At 46.5% G+C, this 15,090-nt stretch overlaps 1 long non-coding RNA gene across 1 annotated transcript; it reads right to left on the bottom strand.

Annotated features, from left to right (window-relative positions):
• Positions 1-4,093: 4,093 nt before the first annotated feature.
• LOC117513348 lies at positions 4,094-14,443 on the bottom strand. Its single transcript, XR_004561576.1, has 5 exons — positions 14,185-14,443; positions 13,979-14,090; positions 4,922-5,002; positions 4,621-4,702; positions 4,094-4,499 (listed from the first exon to the last, which is right to left on the bottom strand). It is a non-coding gene; the product is annotated as an uncharacterized LOC117513348 (long non-coding RNA).
• Between the last annotated feature and the right edge of the window lie 647 nt (positions 14,444-15,090).

Below are 15,090 nucleotides of genomic sequence, written 5' to 3'. Positions count from 1 at the left end.
TAACGACTAAGGGGAGTGCAGCAGAATAAACACAAACAAGAATAACTCAGAAGGCAACAACAAAGTGATCAAACTGGAATAATCAGTACAAAATAAAGACAAAAAACAAAATCCGTTTCTGTGAAGGCTCTCAGTTGTCCAGGTGGTTTCCATAGTAGAGAAGCTTGAATCTTCGACTGGACTGGGTTGCGTGACGCAAAGACAGAAGTCAGACTACCAGAGCAAGAATTTTAGCTGAGGAAGCTTCCTCGATTAGAAGCGAAACGTCCTCGCGTCAAACAACCCAGTCCAGTCGAAGATTCAAGCTTCTCTACTATGAAAATCCAGACTCCCAAGAAATAACATGTGGAACTCAGGAATAATACCTGTACACATATCACAAAGCAAAGACACAAGACAAGGGACTGGATCACATAGAATAAATAACCACACGCACGGGGTGGAACACACACATGACACAGCGAGGGAGCAGCGCATCTCCACAAACCAGAGAGGAGGGACAGAGACCACACAAGGACACACACGCAGTACACAGGGGGTTGAACAGCAGACACACACTGACATCCACACACCGGAGGAGGGAAACGAATCAACACACACACACATGGATGCACACGATGGACACAGGAAGACGCATGCATACACGGGGAGTGCAGAACAGGGGACACATAATAGATACGAGAAACACCCACACCAGACCAGAGAAGAGAAAACAATGACAGAGGATGAACCCCAAAATAATACACAAATTCAAAAACACAGCCAAACAGGCTGATGGGCGCAACCACCACCAGAAGTCCTCAAGGGCCTGTCAGGCAGAGGAGGTGATGGCTTGTAGCCCAACAGCTGTGGAGTGGATGAAGGGTGCAGCAGGTCCTCAGACCCCAATTGTTTGGGATTTCCCACCCATTGAAGCAGTCTAAGGACCTGTCAAAGTCTGCATGTTTGTCCGCGTGCAATATTTCCACATTAAACAACCCCACACACAGGTGTCACTCGATCAACCCTGAATGTAGATTTTCTATGTCCGAGAATCAATCAAGAGATGATTTTCCTCGCCGCTGAGGGATTGCCACGATTTGAAAACAAAGTTATATACTGTAAATCAAAAAATGTATTTCTGGTCATTAGTTTAATTTTGATTGGCTGCTCTTTGGAACAGGTAATTTAGCTCATCGTTCATTCAGCCTTCCTGCTCTGGGTTTACTTCATCACGTGTCTTCTGAAACAGAATTCCTGTTAGAATTAGTGATTCATTTACTCCCCAGTGTTTGCATGTAAAACTTATTCTTTCAGGTAAAAGGTTCATCAAAGCCACTGGTGACTAGGACCATTTGACAGTTTTCACCCCCCGAGACAAGTGCGCCTTTGCCAATCACCTGCAATGTTCGATGTAGTATTTCTCCACAGTAGATTTGAAGTTGATACACATGCTTCTTATGTAATTTCCTTCCTGTGACCGCTTGTTGATCGTCAAACATAAAAAGTTAAATTCGACCCTTTTTTGGATCATATTTTCGTCACCTTTTTGTATCTTTTTATGACCACAATCCTTGCAAATATAATAATCATATTAATAATTAATCATTTCTCATTTTCATGTCTATTCCAAAAACATACTTTCATGTAATTTGGCATTTTGTATTTCCTCTTTAGCAAGCATGATGTGTCAGAAAAATTAACTTATCTGTGGTTATTTCAGTGTTGAAATTTCCTGCTGAATTGCACAGAAGGTGAAGTGTCAACAGTCTTTGCACTGTGAGTCACGGTGGCAATTCTGGTCTTTTCAGGGTACTAAACACAAGCATTTAACAGGTATAGAAAATGTAAAATAAATAAAATAAATAAATAGAAGTTGTAGAATCATGTGTGGAATTGACTCACTACACTGAAAAACTGACTTATTGGATTTCCATCTAATAAATATATGTAGTTCCAACTCAAAAAAAGCACATCCATGCAAGGTCATTTAATTTAGTCATTTCATTTCAGGGCGCTAAACACAAGTATTTAATAGGCATAGAAAAATGTAAAATAAATAAATATATAAAAGTTGTAGAATCATCTGTGGAATTGACTCACTACACTGAAAAACTGACTTATTGGATTGGATTTCCATCTAATAAATATTTGTAGTCCCAACTCAAAAAAAGCACATTCATGCAAGGTAATTTTGAATAATTTCATTTCAGGGCACTAAACACAAGCGTTTAGCAGGTATACCAAATGTAAAATAAATCAATAAAAGCTGGTGAATTATGTGTGGAATTAACTCACTACACTGAAAAACTTACTTTTTGGATTGGATTTCCATCTAATAAATATAAGTAGTCCCAACTCCAAAAAAATAAAAGCACATCCATGCGAGGTAATCTAATATAATTTAGTCATTTCATTTCAGGGCATTAAACACATGGTAATTTAACTGAATTTAGTTGGGACTACATATTTATTAGAAGAAAATCCTGTACATAACTGAACTGAGTTCATCCAATGAGTCATTTTTTGATTGTAAAGTGATATGGATATGGAAGCACTATTTTGGATGCTGTAATATATTACAGCATCCAAAATAGGAGAGTCGTCAAGGGAGCCGGCAGGAGAGGCGTCCATCCCATCATTAGGAGGGACAGCTGCCCTGTCATTGGGAGGGTGCTAACTAGAGCACAATAGGTGCTAATTAGAGCTATTGTTTAGTCACTAGCCTATAGCAGTCTGCCTCTCGGTAGGACAGGTCTGGTTAGGTTTAAAACTCCAGCTTTTGTGGCTTCTGTTTATTCTTCTCTACTAGAGTCAAGACAGAAGTCAGACTACCAGAGCAAGAATTTTAGCTGAGTTAGCTTCTGCGATTTGAAGCGAAACGTCCTCGCGTCAAGCAACCCAGTCCAGTCGAAGATTCAAGCTTCTCTACTATGGAAACCACCTGGTCAACTGAGAGCCTACACAGAAACCACAGCATCTCTATTTTGTTGGTTCAGTGCACTGTGCTGCAGTTCATTTGTAAAAAATTAAAGATTGTTTAATAAATATTTCTCAGCACAGCCTAATGAAGCTTACAAGTACTTGCGGTGAATTTTCTGCATTTATTCTGGTGAACACTGGCATTGATCAGTGGCTAGTTTCACACAGTAGGCTCAACAAACTTGTTTCTCTTCTAGAACTTTAAAACAAATATAAAGTTACTGTATCCGCTGTGTCATCCCCGAACACAAGAACAGGAGCAGCTGAATGAACAACAACTGGTTCCCTTTTTGTTCCTAGCGATATATCAGTTCTAGTTTCCATTTTCATTCCTTGATCCAATTCATAAATGAGGCTCGAGGTTGTTTAAAGGCTGTAGCCAAAAATAACCCATATACAATGAAGCTTTATTGTCAGAGCATTCAATCACATGTACAGCAGCAATATCACAGCATCAGGAATGTGGTAATTCAATCCTTGTGTGATGAATTACTAAGAATAAACTCAAGCTACATTGTCAAAAAAAATTGTAAATATTGAAGAATTTTACAAAGAGATACAGTGTATCCAGAAAACATTCACAGCACTTCTTTCTTTTGCCACATTTTGTTATGTTACAGCCCTATTCTAAATTAGAGTAAATTCATTTTTCCCTTCAAAATTCTACACACAATACCCCATAATGACCACGTGAAAGAAGTTTCTTGGTCACCTCCCTGACTAAGGCCCTTCTCCCCCAATTGCTCAGTTTAGACAGGTGACCAGCTCTAGAGAGCCTACACAGAAATAAAAGCTCTACAAAGAGTCCTGGTGGATCTGAATTTCTTCCATTCCCCAGATTTGTGCCTCGAGACAATCCAGTCTCGGAGGTCTACAGACAATTCCTTTGACTTCATGCTTGGTTTGTGCTCTGACATGCACTGTCAACTCTGGTATGTAGATAGGTTTTTGCCTTTCCAAATCATGAACAATCAACTGAATTTACCCCAGATGAACTTAATTAAGCTGTAGAAACAGCTTGAGGATGATCAGTGGAAACAGGATGAACCTGAGCTTAATTTTGAGCTTCATGGCAAAGGCTGTGATTTTTTTTCATTTTTAATGGATTTGCAAACCCTCAAAAAACTTTTTTTCCCACTTTGTCATTATGGGGTATTGTGTGTAGAAGTTTGAGGTGAAAATTATTTACTTTACTCCATTTAAAAATAAGGCTGTAACATTAAAAAATGTGGAAAAATTAAAGTGCCATGAATACTTCTCAGATGCACTCTAAAATGTATAAATCTGAGGCAGAGCTGGATCACCTCAGCTGTTCTCATCCTCGGGCACATCATGAAAATCCATTCATCATTTTTTGGAGATATCTTTCCTTTTTGCAAACAGACAAATAAGATTTCATAACCTCCGCCCCTCTGGCACTGTTTAAGTACCAATGGACCATACGATGTCCAGTAGCTTTCCTGTTACTGTGAATAATCTACATTTCCATATATATTGTCTACTGGATTTGCCGTTTGAAACGTCTGACATGAGGGAAGCTGTAAAGAGAGGAGTTGTAATATAAGGTTAGCATTTGTTATCAGTAGGATTGTTGGATTTATCAATGGCTCTGGGCGTAACTATCATATTACAAATAAAGAACTGCAGTAGAAATTATACCTGGAGGTTAATATAGACCGGGTCATCAATAACCTTAGAGTGAGAAACTTGTTTGCTGTCTTGGTTTGTGCTCACGTCTTGTCTGTAAAGACAACAAAAAGACAAAAGTGTGCTTTTTTGGGAAATGTCTGTAGAAACACATGACTTGGTGTGAAAGAACAGTGTCTTGCAAAGTCAGCCATCCTCAATGTTCATGCATGTAGTATTAAATATTAACTTCCGTATTGCTCATACATGACAATAAACTATAATCAATACCACATATGTAGTTTTAATACAATGTCTGTATATGCTTACAAACCTTTTGACTTGGCTTAATGATGCTCTGCTAATATTTGCATAATATCCAGATCCAGATTCCCCCCGGGTTAAAGACTCTGATCTGGGGAAAAAGTAGTTATCATGGTTAGGCAGGGTCCAGGAAGTGATTATCAACATCATACGGTTGAGAAAACAAGGGTAAAGCTCCTCCTTAACTATACACAACAAGGGAAACTCCAGTCTTTGTCAAGATCTATTAGAGCAGCTAGGTGTAAGAACTGCTCAGTTGAAGTCTTTGTAGCCGCACGGATTTGCGCATGAATACTACGCCGTACTCTCACAGATGTTCGGTGCCACTGGCGCAGCTGAAATGACCACACGTTTGCGAACACAGTGCTCAGGATTGTTAATTCTTCCCCCAGTTCTTTCTGTAATACTGCCCCTTACAAAGCACAAACTTGAACTATTCCGCACTTTTAAATTTAATCAAAGTCACAGCAAAAATAATCAGGCCTAGGCCCTGCAAGAACCTCTCTTACAGACAAGATCCGCTCTTACAGAACCCCGGACAATGGATACAAGCAATTTTATACAGGATTACATATGTGTAACAGAGGCGGACCTTATTTCTCTTATTGGCCCCCTTGGGCATTCAAAGGAGGTCCATCCCCCTGCCCGAGGCCCGCGCAATAACGGGAGACATATGATTTATAATTGTAACCTAACTCTCTTTATCCTAAGTGGTACAAACTGGTTCTACATGCACATACCAAGAGAGAACAAAGGAAAGTGAGAATAAGAATGAAACTAAAAGTATAACCCTTAATACCAAAAGAAGTACAGAAAACAAATAAAGAAAACCATAACTGAACACAAATATATCTAACAGGATGTATCTGAACTATTACCTTGCTATTATGTGAAAGAAGCTGTGAAAATTCCCCTGACTTCAGGCAGAAAAAGCACTGTAAATAATAAATAAATAATAAAAATTAAGAAGAAAAGCACGAACAACCACTCACAGACTTATAGAGTGATGTTCACTGCGTCGTTTCATTGACGTCCTCACAGACAAGAAAATAAAAACAATGAATCCGGATTGCTGTCCCTGCCGTCAGCCGGCAGTTTTACACTGCGGTCCTCAGAAAAATAAATAAATAAAAAGAGAACATTTGGTTTGTGCGATCCTCTATGGCCAGACAGGCTGGACGAGCATCGTGATCCTTTGGAAGCACTCCGATAAAAATAAAATAAAAGAATGAAGCCAGAGTGCTGACATTGTTCGTCCAGCACGGCGTGAACAGCAGGTGGCCGTCGACCAGATGCATTAAACTTAAATCCACATCTGTCCTAATAAATAAATTAACAATTAATCTGGTTTGTGCAGGTCGTCCATAGCTGGACAGGAAGTGTCCAGCCCATGCGTGCATGGTGGGTGTGCGCTGACCAGGAGCATTAAACTTAAATCCACTTCTATCCTCAGAATAGTAAATAAACAAACAATAAATCTGGTTTGTGCAGGTCGTCCATGGCTGGACAGGACGTGTCCAGCATGCGCATGCACACTGGTTTTGCGGCGACCAGGAGCATTAAACTTAAATCCACTTCTGTCCTCAGAAAAATAAATTAATAAATAGAGGTAAACACATGAATCCAACCTGTGCAACTCATCTGTGGCCGGACAGGACATTTCCAGCTTGCTCACACGCATGCACGTCAGGTGGCTGCAGAACAAGGTGGCTGCAGACTACTGGAGTGCTCATACACTTCCAGAAGCACTGTTCCTGTTCTCTGATCATATAAAAGGAAAAGTGTGTGTCAACCCCTCCCAAGTTGTCTCACATGTCGGGTACATTCTGAGTCACAGAGACTACGTGGTGAGGGGTACGAGGTGCCTGCCTGACAATACGGCAAGGGAGTTCCTCGCATAGAATTTTTTTCTTGTCTGTTCAAAAACCAAGTGACATGCGGGCACCGCCCTGGGCCTGAAATGAGGGGATGGTGAACGGCTGCAAACCTCGCGACAGACTGTGTGCATTTCCTCATGGATGCTGCTCGCAGGCTGTCGCAGCCCAGTGATCAGACTCTAAGCAGTGAGGACTAGTGTTCATCCAAAGGACATGGCTGATTTTAAAAGCAAGAATACTACCTCACACTATCACACGTTCTGCAGCACACACATTCTGCAGCATGCATGTATGCTTGGTAAAAACATAATCCATCTGAAAAGCATGAAAATATTGCCTAAAGTTAATTTCAAATCCCCCCCCCCCCAGTCCACAGTACAATATTTAACAGGTACAACACTAAAATAAACCAAGATGGTGCAAATATATGATGAAAATACACATCTTGAGATGTTTGAGCACTGTTCCTTTAATTGTGACATTGTTATTGAAGTTTACTTGGGTTCCAGGGCATTTATTTGTCTGTGTCATTTTCACTATGTGTGTGTGAATGCTTATTTGTGGTAAGTATTCTCACCATTTTTGTTCCTCTTAAGTTCATGTTTAATTTTTTAATCAACATTGTGACAGTCTTGGGCCACCACCAGTTCTCCATGTTCAATCGTATTTTCAAATCTCAATTCAATAATGGTTTAACCCTAACTCTAGCGTTTCCTCTAGTAAAAGTGACAATTCACCAAGATTGGAATGATCAAAACAAGCATGAACGCAATGTTTGAAAACATTTCTCATATTCAGAATGACTTGCTTATAATTACCATTGTAAAATACCGGAGTGAAATGTCAGTATACATGATGTATAGCATCTATAAAATAAAAGCCAATTGGCCTCTGTGTATGACGAGTATGCATGCGTGCATGCATGTGTATGGCTTCAATCACAGACAAACTGGGGAGAGCTGACACCTGCCATTTGGTATGCTTATGTATTATGGGTCAAGGATGAATGCTGTGAAAAGAGAAAGTTGACAGGACAAATATTTGGGGGGAAATTCAGGATATTATCTAACAACGGTGAGCAATGGATGTTGATAATTAAATTCTGGACTCACACGCCATTCCAGCAGGGGGCAGCAAATCATCTATCTATTAAAAGCCAAGTGGCCTCTGTGTACGTGTGTACATGTGTATGTGTGTATAATTGCGAACAAACTGGGGAGAGCTGACACTTGCATTTTGGTATGCTTTTGTATTTTGGGTCAAGGATGAATGCCGCCAAAACGCAACATTGATAGGACTAATATTTTTGGAGAAATTACAGTTATTACCTAATGACAATGAACAACGGATGTTGATAATTACATTCTGGACTCACACGCCATTCCAAGAGGGCCATAAATCATCTGTATATTAAAAGCAAAGTGGCCCCTCTATACATGCATGTGTGTGTGTGTGTATATACCTTCGAACATGGAGAAACTGGGGAGAACTAACACTTGCCATTTGGTATGCTTATGTGTTTTGGGTCAAGGAGGAATGCCGTCAAAAGTGTTGATAAGACAAATAGTTTTGGAGAAATTAGGGATATTATCTAACAACAGTGAACAATGGGCGCTGATAATTACATTCTGGACTCACAGGCATTCCAAATCATTATAGAAACTTTGCATAATTTATTACCACCCTTGAAAAAGTCAGCTGCCTATTTTATAAACACTACCCAATCTGGAACCCCTGGATCCCCCCGGGCAACATACTAGTTATGTTGTGTGGGCCACTGAAGAGGAGGTACTGCTGGCCCACCACCACCAGAGGGCACCCTGCCTGGAGTGCGGGCTCCAGGCACCAGAGGGCGCTGCCGCCTCACAGGAGCAGCCAGAGTGACAGCTGCCGCTCATCATCTTTGACAGCTGTCACCATTCGTCGGATCAGTGTCGGTATACACTTTCACAACAGGATATCTCGGCCAACGTCATGGATCCCGAGGGGCGTCAACCGGCTGTTGAACGGCCAATGGAAGACCAGGGCGCGCAGGCGTCCGCCGGAGGGGTGATCGGTGAGTTGCAGCGGATCCTCACCGCTTTCACGACTCGGTTGGATTTGATGACCGAGCAGAACGTCCTCCTGAACCGCAGGGTGGAGGCTCTTGCCGCGCAGGTGGAAGCGCGCCCTCTGGGCGCCGCTGCGGCTCTCCCTCCCGTCGACCCTGTGCGTAACAGCGACGTTCCACTGGTCGTTCAACGACCCCTCCCACCTTCCCCGGAAGCATACATAAGCCCCCCAGAGCCGTACGGAGGCTGTGTGGAGACGTGCGCGGATTTCCTTATGCAGTGTTTGCTCGTCTTCGCACAGCGTCCCGTCATGTACGCGACTGACGCTAGCAAAGTAGCTTATGTGATAAATCTGCTTCGTGGTGAGGCACGTGCTTGGGCTACAGCGCTCTGGGAGCAAAATTCACGGCTCCTTCAGACATATGATGGGTTTGTGAGGGAGTTCAGAACAGTGTTCGATCACCCAAACAGAGGAGAGACCGCTTCAGCCGTGCTGCTGTCAATGAGACAGGGGCGCCGGAGCGCAGCTGCCTATGCAGTCGACTTCCGCATCGCGGCTGCGAGGTCAGGCTGGAATAGCACTGCCCTCCGCGGCGCCTTTGTAAACGGACTGTCATTGGTTCTGAAGGAGCACCTGGTGGCTAAGGACGAACCGCGGGATTTAGATGGGCTTATCGATCTCGTCATACGAATGGACAATCGGTTGGAAGAACGCCGTCGGGAACGAGACGAAGGGCGTGGCCGGGCACGCGCCGTCCCTCTCCCTTCCGGTTCCGATCGCGCTCCGCCCTCCCCACGCTCCACGGTCCTTGCGCCCCGTGTGGTTACAGCTCCCCCTGCTGACGAAGCTATGGACACGAGCAGGGCCACATTTAGAGCACCAAATAGACAGAGGAGGCTGGACCACGGGGCGTGTTTTGTTTGTGGCTCGATAGAGCATCAATTGAGAGACTGCCCCGAGCGGTTAAACACCAACGCCTGCCCCTAGAGACTGGGCTAGGGGTGGGCCGAGACATTCACGTGGGACACACCCACATTGCCACTCGACTCCCAGTTACAATCCTTTATGAGGATTTAACCCTGAAGGCCCCAGCACTGGTGGACACGGGCTCTGAAGGGAATCTGTTAGACAGCAGATGGGCCAGGGAGATAGGGTTCCCTCTGGTGGCGCTTACCTCGCCTGTGCAGGTGCGGGCACTAGATGGCTCCCTACTCCCTCCAATCACTCACAAGACACCACCAGTAACCCTGGTGGTGTCGGGAAATCACCGGGAGGAGATCGAGTTTTTTGTGACTCCAGCCACCTCCCGTGTGGTTTTAGGATTTCCCTGGATGTTGAAACACAACCCCCGGATCGATTGGCCGTCCGGGGTAGTGGTTCAGTGGAGCGAGACCTGCCATCGGGTATGTTTAGGTTCCTCGGTTCCTCCCGGTTCCCAGGCCAGGGAGGAGGTCAGAGCCCCGCCCAATCTAGGGGGCGTGCCGGTGCAGTACCATGACCTTGTGGAGGTGTTTAGCAAGGACCGGGCGCTCACCCTTCCCCCGCACCGCCCGTATGATTGTGCCATTGATTTGGCTCCGGGCGTTGAGTTCCCGTCCAGTAGACTGTACAACCTCTCACGACCCGAGCGCGAATCAATGGAGACCTACATCCGGGACTCTTTGGCTGCCGGGTTGATCCGGAATTCCACCTCCCCGATGGGTGCGGGTTTCTTTTTTGTGGGGAAAAAGGATGGCGGGCTACGTCCATGCATCGATTACAGGGGGCTGAACGAGATCACAGTTCGTAACCGATACCCCTTACCCTTGTTGGATTCTGTGTTCACCAAAATATTCACCAAGCTTGATCTGAGGAATGCGTATCACCTGGTTCGGATCCGGAAGGGAGACGAGTGGAAGACGGCATTTAACACCCCGTTAGGTCACTTTGAGTACCTGGTCATGCCGTTCGGTCTTACAAATGCTCCCGCGACGTTCCAAGCATTGGTTAATGACGTCTTGCGGGACTTCCTGCACCGATTCGTCTTCGTATATCTGGACGATATACTCATCTTTTCTCCGGATCCTGAGACCCATGTCCGGCATGTACGTCAGGTCCTGCAGCGGTTGTTGGAGAACCGGCTGTTTGTGAAGGGCGAGAAGTGCGAGTTTCACCGCACTTCTTTGTCCTTCCTGGGATTTATCATTTCCCCTAACTCCGTCGCTCCTGATCCGGCCAAGGTTGCGGCGGTGAGAGACTGGCCCCAACCCACTAGCCGTAGGAAGCTGCAACAGTTCCTCGGCTTTGCTAATTTCTACAGGAGGTTCATTAAGGGCTATAGTCAGGTAGCTAGCCCCCTGACAGCCCTGACCTCACCAAAAGTCCCCTTCACCTGGTCGGATCGTTGCGATGCCGCGTTCAAGGAGTTGAAACGGCGCTTCTCGTCTGCACCTGTTCTGGTGCAGCCCGATCCTAGTCGCCAGTTGGTGGTTGAAGTGGACGCCTCGGACTCAGGGATAGGAGCTGTGCTTTCACAGAGCGGGAAGACCGATAAGGTCCTTCACCCGTGTGCCTATTTTTCCCGCAGGTTGACCCCGGCCGAACGGAACTATGACGTCGGCAATCGAGAACTCCTTGCGGTGAAAGAGGCTCTTGAAGAGTGGAGACATCTGTTGGAGGGAACGTCCGTGCCATTCACGGTTTTCACTGACCACCGGAACCTGGAGTATATCAGGACCGCCAAGCGGCTGAACCCCAGGCAAGCCCGCTGGTCACTGTTCTTCGGCCGTTTTGACTTTCGGATCACCTACCGTCCCGGGACCAAAAACCAGAAATCGGATGCTTTGTCCCGGGTACATGAAGATGAAGTCAAGGCGGAGTTGTCGGATCCACCGGAACCCATCATCCCGGAGTCCACTATCGTGGCCACCCTCACCTGGGACGTAGAGAGAACCATCCGGGAGGCCCTGGCACGAAGCCCGGACCCCGGAACGGGGCCGAAGAACAAACTCTACATCCCACCAGAGGCTAGGGCTGCAGTCCTGGACTTCTGTCACGGCTCTAAGCTCTCCTGTCATCCAGGGGTGCGAAGAACCGTGGCAGTTGTCCGGCAGCGCTTCTGGTGGGCGTCCCTAGAGGCCGACGTCCGGGATTACATCCAGGCCTGCACCATCTGCGCCAGGGGCAAGGCGGACCATCGCAGGGTTTCGGGACTACTCCAGCCGCTGCCCGTGCCTCATCGCCCCTGGTCCCACATCGGCCTGGATTTTGTCACGGGCCTCCCGCCGTCCCAGGGAAACACCGTCATCCTCATGATAGTGGACCGATTCTCCAAGGCGGCCCACTTCGTGGCCCTCCCGAAGCTCCCGACGGCCCAGGAGACAGCGGACCTCCTGGTCCACCACGTTGTCCGGCTGCATGGGATCCCAACAGACATCGTCTCCGATCGCGGTCCCCAGTTCTCCTCGCAGGTCTGGAGGAGCTTCTGCCAGGAACTGGGGGCCACGGTGAGTCTCTCATCCGGGTACCATCCCCAGACCAACGGGCAAGCAGAACGGGCCAATCAAGAGGTGGAGCAAGCCCTGCGTTGCGTGACAGCCGCGCACCCGGCGGCCTGGAGCACCCATCTGGCCTGGATCGAGTATGCCCACAACAGCCAGGTGTCTGCAGCCACCGGCCTCTCCCCTTTCGAGGTGTGTCTAGGGTACCAGCCTCCTTTGTTTCCGGTGGTTGAGGGAGAGGTCGGTGTGCCCTCGGTCCAGGCCCACCTACGGAAGTGCCGTCGGGTGTGGCGTGCCGCCCGTTCTGCCTTGCTGAGGGCCCGGATGAGGACAAAGGCCCATGCAGACCGTCGGCGGGCCCCGGCCCCTACGTACCGGCCAGGGCAGGCAGTGTGGTTGTCTACAAAGGACATACCCCTACAAGTGGACTCCCCTATGCTGCAGGACCGGTATATCGGTCCGTTCAAAATCGTCAAGGTACTCAGTCCAGCCGCAATGAGGCTTCAGCTCCCAGCCTCACTGCGGATCCATCCAGTTTTCCACGTGTCCAGGATCAAGCCCCATCACACCTCACCCCTCTGTGCTCCAGGTCCGGCACCACCTCCTGCCCGGATCATCGATGGCGAGCCGGCTTGGACTGTGCGCCGGCTCTTGGATGTCCGTAGGATGGGCCGGGGCTTCCAATATTTGGTGGACTGGGAGGGGTACGGACCTGAAGAACGCTCCTGGGTGAAGAGGAGCTTCATCCTGGACCCAGCCCTCCTGGCCGATTTCTACCGCCGCCACCCGGACAAGCCTGAGGGGGGGGTCCTGTTGTGTGGGCCGCTGAAGAGGAGGTACTGCTGGCCCACCACCACCAGAGGGCACCCTGCCTGGAGTGCGGGTTCCAGGCACCAGAGGGCGCTGCCGCCTCACAGGAGCAGCCAGAGTGACAGCTGCCGCTCATCATCTTTGACAGCTGTCACCATTCGTCGGATCAGTGTCAGCCAGACGACATCTCCACCTCTTTGCCGAGATATCGTTCGACCCAGAAGGTAACATATCCAGCCAGCGAATTATTCTTTGACTAGAAAATACTTTTTGCCTTTGTACAGAGAGAAGAACAGCAGGAGATTGCTACACGGATAAGTACTTACATTCCTGCAGTGTTTTTCCTGACTAGAGGTGGAGGTGGTGTTTCACCCCATGTGTTGCTGGGTGCAGACGCACCCACATCTGACTGTTTCTGTTCCTCGCCAGCAGTATCGGATCCGACAAGCGGAGGCAGTGGCCACCTGGAGTTCGGGACTTGGCGGCTCCAGTATTCCCGGGGTTCGGTGGCGGAGGAAATCGTGTGGTTCCGGTTCGGCTTGGACGGACGTCTCCTACCTTCGAGCCTGCCCACACGACACCGTTGTGATTGACTTATCGCTACAATTATTATTATTGGTTGTGATTGTTGTGCTTGTTTCACAACAGTAAAATGTTGATATTTGACTTCCTCCATTGTCCGTTCATTTACGCCCCCTGTTGTGGGTCCGTGTCCCTACACTTTCACAACAAGTTAGTCATATTACTGACATTTTTACATCAAAAATGGCAAGTCATCTTAATAATGAAATGGAAGAATTTAATATCTATTGGGTTGAATCAGCAACCGTAAGCTAAAAGTGAAGTCACCTTTTGCGTTTTCTGTAACAGACAATGCCGACGACAGTTATAATTATCAGAACTGCAACAGCGGGAATAAAGATGGAAATATATAGTGTAGAAATCTTCAGTTTCGTAGGCACTGTGGGTGACAGTAAAATGATTAATGATAACAAAATTAACTGATTTATACGTTAAGCATGAAACTGTCCTGAAAACCAGACGTGTAAACTTACTTGTGCTGTCTTCAGGTGTGTTGGTAGTCAATGGGAAATCTGTACAACACACAAAATCATACTGCACTCATTGCAGTTACTAAAACGATGATGCTTTTCCATGTGCAGCACTGAGCAAGCCTTATGCACACCTTGATGTTTGATAAAAATTGTGTAGTATTTCAGTTTCAACAAAAATCAGTTTTTTTCATCTTCTATTTCATTAAAAAACTTAACCAAACATTATATTACAAATTCAATTTATTTATTTTAGACATAGATGAGTTATGGAGGCAACAACCAGTCAATGCTCAAAGGGCCTCATGTACAAAGCGCGTTTACGCACAAAAACCTGGTGTACATCCACGTCCACATGCAGATGTATCAAAATGCTCCCTGACTTGAAAAGGGTCACAGAGTGTTCACAGTGAATTTGCCCAAGATTTTGGTCTCTAACATAAAAAATGTGTAAAAAGCGAAGTACTGTGAATACTTTCCGGATGCACGGTACATCCATAACCCAATGAGATGGGTAATGGATGACAAAGATAACTATGAAGACAGAAAGTGATAGCGAGAGATCCGCATACCAAAAAGCTGCCGTACACCGTACACGGTCACAATTAGGACCTTCATCTTGCTACATATCTCTCCACCATTTTTGACTTCATCCCGAAGTCACAGGTGCATTTAAGGGTGTTCTGTGACTACCCACATCCTGCCGACAATGCCAATTGTGACCGTAGGACCTTTGTGGCCGGGACGGCGGTGGGATTAAACCCCAGACGGCTCGCACTAAAGACCATTCCTCTACCAGGTCAGCCAAAGGGGAATACCCCGTTAGCCAAGCTAGCAGGAACGTCTTTTCAATCAGGACCCAGGACCTTCATCCTGTTACATATACTTTTATCACCCACAAAGAAAATT

Source organism: Thalassophryne amazonica, chromosome 7 (genome assembly GCF_902500255.1).
Source record: "Thalassophryne amazonica chromosome 7, fThaAma1.1, whole genome shotgun sequence".
Lineage (NCBI taxonomy): Eukaryota > Metazoa > Chordata > Actinopteri > Batrachoidiformes > Batrachoididae > Thalassophryne > Thalassophryne amazonica.
This window is presented reverse-complemented; position numbering and strand designations above follow the sequence as displayed.